This window comes from Eucalyptus grandis, chromosome 6 (genome assembly GCF_016545825.1).
Source record: "Eucalyptus grandis isolate ANBG69807.140 chromosome 6, ASM1654582v1, whole genome shotgun sequence".
Taxonomy (NCBI): Eukaryota; Viridiplantae; Streptophyta; class Magnoliopsida; order Myrtales; family Myrtaceae; genus Eucalyptus; species Eucalyptus grandis.
In genome coordinates, this window is record NC_052617.1 from 5699490 (window position 1) to 5710404 (window position 10915).

General features: G+C 41.0%; 2 pseudogenes; one reads left to right on the forward strand and one right to left on the reverse strand.

The window, feature by feature from the left end:
* The first annotated feature begins 41 nt into the window (after positions 1-41).
* LOC120294257 lies at positions 42-5368 on the forward strand (annotated as a pseudogene).
* A 993-nt stretch (positions 5369-6361) lies between these two features.
* Positions 6362-10460, reverse strand: LOC120285904 (annotated as a pseudogene).
* Between the last annotated feature and the right edge of the window lie 455 nt (positions 10461-10915).

The following is a 10915-nucleotide window of genomic DNA, read 5'->3' on the forward strand; positions in this document are numbered from 1 at the left end:
AACCTTTTTAGTTTTTTTTTTATTATTATTCATAACCAACTACCATCAACACTTTTAGACAAATCTTTTTGCAGGCTGATGTGATTGAACGGCTTCGGCTTCAATATAAGAAGGATCTATTGAAAGTTGTGGACATAGTCCTTTCTCATCAGGTCGTCATTTTCTATCTTTGGTTGCATTCTATGTATTGTATTCCTTTTATCATCTTTGCCTTGGTCAGGTGCTGATATTTGCTTGCTGAAATGCAGGGTATAAAAAGTAAAAATAAGCTGATAATGTCTCATGGAACAGCTGGTTTACCCTAATCCTGCTGCATACAGAGATAAACTTATTCGCTTTTCGGTTTTAAACCATATTAACTACTCTGAGGTTAGCCGTGGCACTTGAGTTGTTCTAGCTTAATTGTGTTAGTATGATAATCTGTCGATTTATCATGCAAAATTCATTGTTTCAGTTAGCACTTAAGGCAAGTCAACTGCTGGAACAAACTAAACTGAGCGAACTGCGGTCCAACATTGCTAGAAGTCTCTCCGAACTAGAGATGTTTACAGAAGATGGTGAAACCATGGACACCCCAAAGAGGAAAAGTGCCATCAATGAACGCATGGAGGATTTGGTGAGTGCTCCTCTGGCAGTTGAAGATGCCCTCGTTGGCCTGTTTGACCATAGTGATCACACTCTTCAAAAGGCGTGTTGTGAGACTTATGTTAAATGAGTAAGAATGCAGTGGCACAGATCTGGTCTCATTGCTTCATGGGAATTCTTAGAAGAGACATAGAAAGAAAGAACAGTGCTGAAGATGAAACGTTTGACAAGCTATTGGTTGAGAAACATAGCGAAAGGAGATGGGGAGCCATGGTCATCATTAAGTCCCTTCAGTTTTTGCCCGCAATTGTCCATGCAGCCCTGAGGGAAACTACTCACAATGAGGCAGTTCCGAATGGATCATCGAACCAAAGTGTTTTGGCAATATGATGCACATAGCTTTAGCTGGAATTAACAATCAGATGAGTCTACTAGGACAGGTACTGTACATTTCCTCTCTCTGATTTGCACTGACTTTGTTACTGGAATGCATTAGACATTAAAAAAATACTGCAAGATTTTATCTATTAGTAGCCACTCATGTTCCTTGATACTTGAAGATCAGCTGCAAGTGCAGATTAGTGAGAAATGTGTCTCATAGAAGTAGAATAAAGGAGATCTGTTTGTGGCTTACTCAACTTGATATTTCTTATTGTTGGAAATTGCATAGTATGACGTAATCAATAAACCGTGTTGGGATTGCTTGCTTGATTCTGTGGCAAATAGAACTTGAAGTTCAGTTACTACCATGCAAATCTCAATTGTTATGCGTTACGTATTACTCCAGTGGCGATGAAGATCAGGCTCAAGAAAGGATCAACAAGCTAGCCAAGATACTTAAAGAGCAAGAATTAAGTTCCAGTCTACGAACTTGGTGTAGGAGTTATCAGCTGTATCATACAGAGGATGAAGGGAGGGCTCCTATGAGGCACTCCTTCCATTGGTCAGCTGAGAAGCACTACTATGAGGAAGAACCTCTATTACGCCATCTAGAGCCTCCTCTCTCCATATACCTTGAATTAGTATATCCCCTCATCCCTTAACTATTCTGTTTCTTTGAAACTGTAAATTGATACAACTGATCTTTTGGTCCATAATAAAAATGCAGGATAAGCTAAAGGCTATGAGAATATCAGGTACACGCCTCCAGGGACCGTCAGTGGCATCTATACACTGTTAAAGACAAGCCCTTCCAATCAGAGAATGTTCCTCAGAACTCTCAGGCAGCCCACAACAACTGGTAGTTTATGCCACACCAGGCCTTGATATAGGATCATCAGGTTCCCTACTAGCGTCTTACACTTCAAGGAGCATCTTGAGATCTTTGGTGGTTGCCATGGAAGAGCTGGAACTCAATGCCCATAATGCTACTGGGAAATATGATCATGCGCATATGTACTTTATGTTGTACAAGAGCAACAAGTGAATGGACCTCATGCCTTACAATTTGTCTCTCATTTTCTCTGCTCTTTTATGTTCTTTTTGAATGCCTGTGTAAGTCTTAGACTGAGATACTGGCAGGAGAGTGGAAGTAGATGCCAAAGCAAGAAGAAGCCGCTGTTGCAGATTCTGGAAGAGCTGGCACGGGAAATTCATGCATCTGTTGGGGTAAAAATGCATCGGCTAGGGTGTTATGGTGAGTGGGAAGTGAAGTTGTGGATCGCGTCTTCTGGGCTGGCAAATGGTGCTTGGAGATTCGTGGGTAACCAATGTAACAGGACACACATGCACTACTCATGTAAGTTTAACTTTATTTAGGAATGTGAGTTGAACTTCTTATTTTGTTGTACAAAAGGTAAAGGAGGAATTGGTGTGCAGAAATTATATTGACTGCGTCAATTGTTTCCTGAATTTTTTGAGTAGTACTCCACAATTATGTGGTAGCATTTCCATCTCTTTCCATATTAAAAATCAAAGTAAACTCAAGGTAATGGTGATCATATGGTCAAAGAAATTTAGCAAAGTCCCCTGCTTTGGAGTTTGTGTGCTTTTCATATTTTCAGCTTGTCTGTTCATTTGGCTATTTTCCTGAGGATAGACTTCAAAATTGTCATCATATTTACTCTTGACCTTGTTACATGGGCTCCTAATCTGAGAGAGATGGGATCTTTTGACACTACTTGTTTTTTCTGCATCATCAGATTTACCGTGAACTTGAGGATTCCAGCACCCACAAAGTGATTATCATTAAATCTGTAAGGAGCCTCTCACATGGAGTTCCAGTAAGTGCAGCCTACAAGCCCTTGGGAGCTCTTTTTGAGCGAAAACGTCTCTCCGCCAGGAATAGCAACACTACTTATTGCTATGATTTTCCACTTGTGAGTATTCTTGTACTATTCTGTGATTCCAGTTGATGACAGAGCTTCGCTTACTTGAAGCAGCTTGGGTTAATTCTGTTGACAAAAATTACTCTGGCGTTCCAGACAGCTCTAGAGATGGCTTGGGCATCCCATTCTCCGAATGACAACAACATCAAGAATAAGATGCTTCTCAAAGTAACCGAGCTCAAATTTTCTGATAGAAGTGGCAGCTGGGGAACCCTCTAGTCCTGTAGACCCGAGCCTGGGAGTAATGATTTTGGGATGGTAGCTTGGTGCATGGAAATGGCTACTCTCGAGTTCCTTCTGGGGGAGAACAGTTCTAGTTGTCTCAAACGATGTAACCTTTTAAAGCAGGATCTTTGGCCAAAAAAGATGCATTTTTCCATGCAGTCACTGATCTTGCATGTGTGCAAAGAAATTGCCTCTAATTTATTTGGCAGCCAACTCCGGTGCACGTCTGGGAGTAGCAGAGGAAGTGAGTTTTTCTCTCTTCAGAGTTGGTTGGTCAGATGAATCGAATCCTGAGCGTGGTTTCCAGTACTTATATTTGACACCCGATGACTATGCTGAGATGGGATCATCTGTGATAGCACATGAGCTGAAGCTGGCTAATGGAGAAACTAGATGGGTCATAGATACCATTGTTGGGAAGGAGGATGGATTAGGAGTAGAAATTTGACAGGAAGTGGGATTTGCTGGTGCTTATTCTAGGGCATACAAGGAGACCTTTACCCTTTCTTATGTGACTGGCAGAACTGTTGGTATAGGTGCTTATCTTTCTAGGTGAGGATGCGTTGCATACAGAGGCTTGATCAACCAATAATCTTAACAGGTTTCTCTGCCCTTAACAAACTTCTGGCCGTGAGGTTTACAGTTCACATGCAACTTGGAGGTCCGAAATTATGGCAACTAATGGAGTGGTTCATCTGACCGTTTCAGATGACCTTGAAGGGGTTTCATCCATCTTGAAGTGGCTAAGTTTGTTCCTCCTTATGTTGGTGGTCCACTTCAATCTGTAAACCCTTGATCCCCCGAAAGGCCTGTTGAGTACTTTGTGGAGAACTCATGTGATCCGTGCTGCGATTCGTGGTGTCTTGGATAGTAATGGAAATTGGGTTGGCGGTATTTTTGACAAGGATAGCTTCATCGAGACACTTGAAGGCTGGGCAAGGACTGTGGTAACAGGACGAGCTAAGCTGGGAGGCATCCCCGTGGGAATTGTAGCAGTCGAGACTCAAACTGTAATGCAAATCATTCTACGGACCCAGGTCAGCTGGATTCCCATGAGAGAGTGGTCCCACAGGCTGGACAAGTATGGTTCCCTGGATTCCGCCAGCAAGACAGCTCAAGCAATTTTAGATTTCAACAGAGAAGAACTTCCTCTTTTTATCCTGGCTAACTGGAGAGGTTTCTCAGGCGGGCAGAGAGACCTTTTTTGAAGGATCCTGCAAGCCCGGGTCAACAATAGTCGAGAACCTTAGAACATACAAGCAGCCTGTATTTGTCTACATCCCCATGTGGGTGAACTCCGTGGTGGGGGCGTGGGTGGTTGTGGACAGCCAGATTAATCCAGACCATATTGAAATGTGTATGCCGAGCGGACGGCCAAAGGGAATATCCTTGAACCAGAGGGATGATAGAGATCAAGTTTAAGACCAAGGACTCTTATAGAGTGCATGGGTAGATTGGATGAAGAGCTGGTCGGACTGAAGTCAAAGCTGGAGGAATCTAGAAGGGCTGGTGCTCTTGAAGCGGTCAATTCACTGCAGCAGAAGATTAAAGCCCGGAGAGAAGAGCCTCTTGCCCGTGCACACACAGATGGCCACTAAATTTGCTGAACTGCACGACACTTCATTGAGGATGGCTGTGAAGGGGGTCATCAGAAGTCGTTGACTGAAACCTCCTCGCTCCTACTTCTACAGAAGATTGCATCGAAGAATTGTCAAGCCTCACTCATCAAAACTGTGGAAGATGCAGGGCAATCAGCTCTCAAGGACATCCGCATATGCCTTCATGAAGAGCTGGTTTTGAATTCTGACGTGGCGAAAAGGTAGAGAGGATGCATGGAATGATGATGAATTATTCTTCACATGGAAAGATGATACGAGAAATTATGAGGACAAGTTAAAAGAACTACGGATCCAGAAAGTATTGCAGCAATTGACAGATGTTGGTAGTTCAGAGTTAGATTTACGAGCCTTCCTCAAGGTCTCCTGGCCCTTTAGACAAGGTACAGCCCAAATCATGCTTAATCTTTGGTTTCTGCAGATGTATGTGTATCTTTGTTAAATGTGCGTGAATGTGCATGTCAAAGAGCTCAATCGAATTCTTGTTTTCCAATTAAATGCAGATGGAGCCATCGAGCCGAGCTAGTTTGGTTCAAAAACTTCTCGAGGTGCTCAGTTGAACATCATGACTGCACATCACCAAATTTTCGCCTCATTTTGGCGCGCGCAAACTCGGTGAAACCTTGATTGTTATCAGCTACGAATAACTCCTCCACATTGTGATGAGATGTATCCAGGACTAGTGCCCACCAGTATGCTTAGTGTAAATCTAGGATGTAGGGTTAAATTGGGTTTTCAATGTTAAGGAGAGGAGGTGGCTCGTTTTGCAGGTTGTCTTTCGTTCATGGCTTGAACCATGTCATTATTTCCAATTTTAATTATAATGTCAATAAATAATGTAATAATTTATTTTCCCACATATGATCTCTATCTGGTCATTTGTTTGCCACGAAACTAGCATCATTAATATGGTCTTTCACGCATGACAAACACATTAAACACTGCAGAATGAACGGCTGAGGTTCCAACTGGAGAAAAGGCAACAGTGGATCCGATGGGCAAAAGCCACCCAAAAAAAAAAAAAAAAAACTTTAAACTAAAAATTTATACAAACGCACTCCATTAAAGTGCTGTCAATGACAACTTTTATACTAATGCATTTATCAAGTACTATGGATAAGAACCTTTAAAAATCCATCTAATAAACTCTAGTATAGTGTCTCGTATGACTTTAGTGAAATAAAAATAACGTTATTTTATTAAAAAAATCATTTGAAAGAACTCAACGAGAGTAATGTATCACATAAGTACGAGGTCTAGAGTTTTTATGCTACAAGTAATGTTTTGGGTAAATGTATTAAGCATAATTAGGGATTTTTGATATTATAAAAAATTTAAAATAAATATATCAAAATGGACATAATTGAGGTGATGGTGCATTTCTTTCTTAAAGATAACATCATATGATAATATCATAACACCAAAAAGTGGGAACATTATCTCTTATCAGCGCCCTTTTCATGCACCTATCTTTGGAAGACGATGTCTACTAGACATCCACTTGACCACTAACATGATAAGGACCCAAATTTCCACTGCTCAGCTAAAGGCTGGGCAATGAACCTCTCTCATCCTCTTCAATTGTCCATTCTTGACAAAACTAATTCCTCAAGCTTCTTCCACCAGTTTCGGAGAGCAAGAAGAAACAGCCCCGCAACGTTGAGGAATATCCTGTCCTCGCCGATTAAGTTTGCGAAACCCGACGAGTGGAGCTTGTCGATGACCACTGGTCCAGGGTTCGCCAGGACAAGCTGTGCAAATACAGAAACAGAAAGAAGTTCCAGGTAAGGATTCATGCGTACTGCTCTCTCCCAGAACACTTCGTTTTAAGGAAATCTTTTATATGCAAATGAGTACAGGGAAGTCCGAAATGTTCACCTGAATATCTCTCTTTGAAGACTCTTATACAGCTCTTCCAAGGCATGGATGCCACTGGTGTCGATGTCGGTTACAGCTGGGGTTTAGGGAAAAAAAACATAATAAAATCGATGCACATAGACATGGCAAGATGCGATGCGATTCTTTCACTGGAGTAAGGGATATTGGAGAAATTGAACTGAAGAGCACTTACGTGACATTTCGGCTAGCAAGAACTTTATTTGCGGTAGATAATCTGCTTTTAGTTGTTCCTCCTCATCTCTCAACCACCTCAGTATCCTGGAAAACTATTTAAGCTTAGCAAGAATTTATTGGAACGTTGTGCTAGGACAAACATTCTGTTTCCCTCATATGATATTTGTCAAGTCGCTATTAATCATTCCAGTCAAGAGCTCCATCTTGGCAAAATCTAAAAATTTAGGATCTTTCTCCCGGCATGTCGAGCTGTATATTATATCCATCGACTTGTCCATATTTTATATTTCGTTCTTAGAATGCCAAAGATAGGAATTTTTAACTTCTATTACTTCCAGGACATATGGACGAGTTTCTTCCCTTACATTCAATTTCCTGCGGGTCATGTCCAAGTAAAGTAATGATAAGGTTATTTTCACAGAACGAAGAGTGAAATAGTTGGAAGAAAAATTCACGATGACATCTGTCTCGTGTTCTAAGCCCACCTTTTTGCCTTTACGCATGTGAGAAACAAAAGAAAGGAAAGGAAAGAAAAGAGATGAGTTAACAGGAAGATAAAGAAAAGCGAGATGGTGCAGTTACCTCTCTTTGATGTAATTAGAGTTGGAGAAGTATATAGCAGAATCAACCTGACAATCAAAATGCCAGGAACCTTCATTGCATCTGGGTACTGTTGGATGTTTCTGTATACTGCCGTTTGAGGTATCTTTCCTAGGATTGCTGTTCTTGGTCTCGTAATAAAAGGATTTTAGCAAAGGAAATCGCAACCTGTGGCCAAATAATGAAGGGATAATACATTGAGTTCAAAGAACAGATTGGCCACAATTGAGCATCTAAAAGGAAACCAAACTCCTGCTTCTTACCGCAATTAGGAGACCTATCTCAACAGAAACGAAAACTACTCCTAGGAATGCCCCAAGACAAGCCACAAAGTCGAGCTTGTCAATCTTCCAAATGAGAATCGCTGCGTCGAGTCAATTAGCCAATGACAGCTGAAATAATGATGGTCAGAAAATTGCATTTGGCGTGTACTTAAAGAGAGGGGTGATGAATAACAATGTTAGGAACACAAATGAAGGACATGATGATGTTGGAGACCGCAGTGTGGCACCCTGCCATGTAGTTCACTGCCGAGCGGGAGAATGAACCTGCAACAAATTTTGTACTCACTTTTAGTATCAAGGAGAATGATAATCTTTCCAACTTACTGAAAATGTGATGGGTGATGGTATTAAATCTATGTTGGACATATAATTTCTTACCAGTTGCAACGTAGCAAGAAGTCATTGAGCCGACAATGTTCATTGTTCCTAGTGCAACCATCTCTTTGTTCCCATCCAGTTGATAGTCCTTCATGGCTGCAAACGTCCTTCCAATTGCAATTGCTTCCTGTTTTTGTATAGCCATAGCCAGAAGATCAAATAATTAGTTATAAACTTAGAATCACAATGACCACTTACAAATTACATAAACATGAAAAGGAGGAGGAGAGGAGGAGGGAGGATTCCTTTACCGTTAATGCAACCATACCAGCCAGCCAATACCAATCCTGAAGCCTTTCAGAAGATAATCCCCAGTGAAATATATTTCTTTCACAGATGGGGATTGATTCCCCTTCTATGTTCTTCACCTGCATATTTCACTCAAAATGTTAGCAACTCTGTTACTACAATCTGACTTCTTAATCATCAGCATCAGTATGATATTATCATCAATTAGATCATCAGCTAGTTAAGCTCTAAGAGTCAAGGAGTGGGGAACTCTACAATTTGAACACCATGCTTTTCTGCGTGCGTTATGTACACAAAGAAAGTAGCCAAAATGACTGATATCAAAGGAGCAATTGCAGGAACCCAGAAAAATTTCTTGTTCTTCTTTCCCTGTTTATCGCACCCATTGCCCAAGTAAGAAAAGAGTTGAACAACACACATATGTATTACTTGAATGAAACTGAACGTATATATACTTACAATGTACTTGGCAAAGAGAAGAAAAACCCAAAAAATGATGCTCCAATCACTATGGTCTGCCAATTCCACTGAAACAGAACAGCTTACCTTTTAGTGATCTAACCCAGGAATGAATTTTTAAAGAGAGAGAGAGAGAGAGAGAGAGAGAGAGAGAAAGAGAAATTACTCCATGATGGACTGATCCCCAAACCGATTGCATAACTGATATAATATCAGTCTTTTTCGTGAATTTTTTTATGCCGAGAAAACCTTTAAGCTGCTGGAGTGCGATAGTAATGGCAGCTCCACCCATGAAACCAACGATGGCAGCATGTGATAGGAAATCAATCAAGAAACCCAACCTAAAGAAAGAAACCTTTAGCCCTTGGACATGACACTTCCAACATCATGACATAGATGCCTTTCCATGAGGAGAAAATAGAAGACGTAGAAAGACAGAGCTCCGTTTGAGAACCGAGAAGCTAGCTATAATCGTACCTGAAGAAACCAAGGGTGACTTGAGTTATCCCCATGAAAAAGTTGCTGTGAAGGCAAGTCGGCGATACTCAACTGGATTTTTTGTCGGATCAATCTCACTCTGCAGCAGTGTTCCCAACAAAAAGAGACACCACGGCAACTGGTCCAATGGCTATATCTCTTGAGCTACCCATTAAGGCATATATTAATGGCGGAACAAAACTGCTATCTGAAAACATGCAAGACATCCAGATATCACTTTTGGCAGCTCAAGAATGTTGGAGGAAAGGATCAGTTTGAGAGCATCAAGCAGTTTAGAGTCTATAGCCTATAGGTAAGTGTTCACTTACAAAGTCCATACTATGGATCCAAATTCGCAAGCTTTGCATACCCAATGTCCTGTTTTTCCATTGAGTGAAGCATTAATGATGTTCTATTTAACTTTTCCGATATATAAAAAAGACTTAAAAATTTTATCTACCTGCGGAATGCAAAGACTTGCAATGGTGAGTCCGGCAATAACATCTCCTTTGAACTTTTTAAGATCATAACTTCTTCCCCACTCAAGAATAGGAAAGATGGCCTGAATTCCTAGAACCAACTTCCGAGACTGAGGCTGGTCCTTGAAAGGTCGTAGAGGGTCATCAGCAAAGAATGTTTCTTTGAGAGTGGATGCAAATTCTTTAAAGAGTTTCTGCCGGGGAGGGACTCCCACTTTGTGAAAGTGATGCTCATTTTGCGAGCATTGGCTCACCGATGACTGTCTTTTAGTATTGATTTCTTTCACTTCATTCTTCCCATCGCCCAAAGGACCAACGGAAGCCATGGGCAATGAATTCGACTGCGTTCAGGACATTAATAAAACAGATAGAGATTCTCATAAGAAGTTGAATGCTGAATTACTCTTTCAAATAGCAAAGCTAATGAACAAAGACTCCAAAACTATATGAAAACGATCCTAACTTTGTTGTCTCAGCACTTTTCCTTGATCAAGCAACCACTAGTACTTCATGTCTACGGTACCGTTGTAAGTGAGAAGAGTAAAATTCAGACTTACAAAAGAGGATAGCTGGTTAGATTGAAGAAGAAGGAGGTGGAAGCTCTAAAGTTCAAAAGCTCAACCAAGTGAACCGCCTGGAAGCTAATATGAAGAACTACGGCCAAAGTGTAAGAAGATGGTGATCTGAATGGGAAAGCCCATATTGATGTGTGAGAAGCCTGGAAGCAAATTCGCTTAAATAAGTTATAAGGGAAAACCGGGTCAAACTTTCCTAGAGAGAGAGAGAGAGAGAGAGAGAGGAGTTAGCCACCGCCCGTCTGATATTATGAACCTAAATCTCTTTGCTGTCACATTCATAGAAGACATAGAGAGGAAGTTAAATTTTTCTGCTATATTGATTTATCAGGCATGGATTATTCTACGCCCCTGAAATTGATGGTAGGCAATTGATGATCATCCCATTATAGTTCCCGTGGCTTCTCGAGATAGCATAAAGTGTCCTTTCAGAAGGTGTTGACTCAAAAGGCATAATAATAGGCAGCCACTGGAGAAGTTTGAAGAATCGAACTAAACTTGTTCCCACTTCAACCCCACCAGCCACTTGGAAAGAGCGTGCTGAATTAAGAGCATTGGTTCAAAACTCATGCCTCCTTATGTACTTGG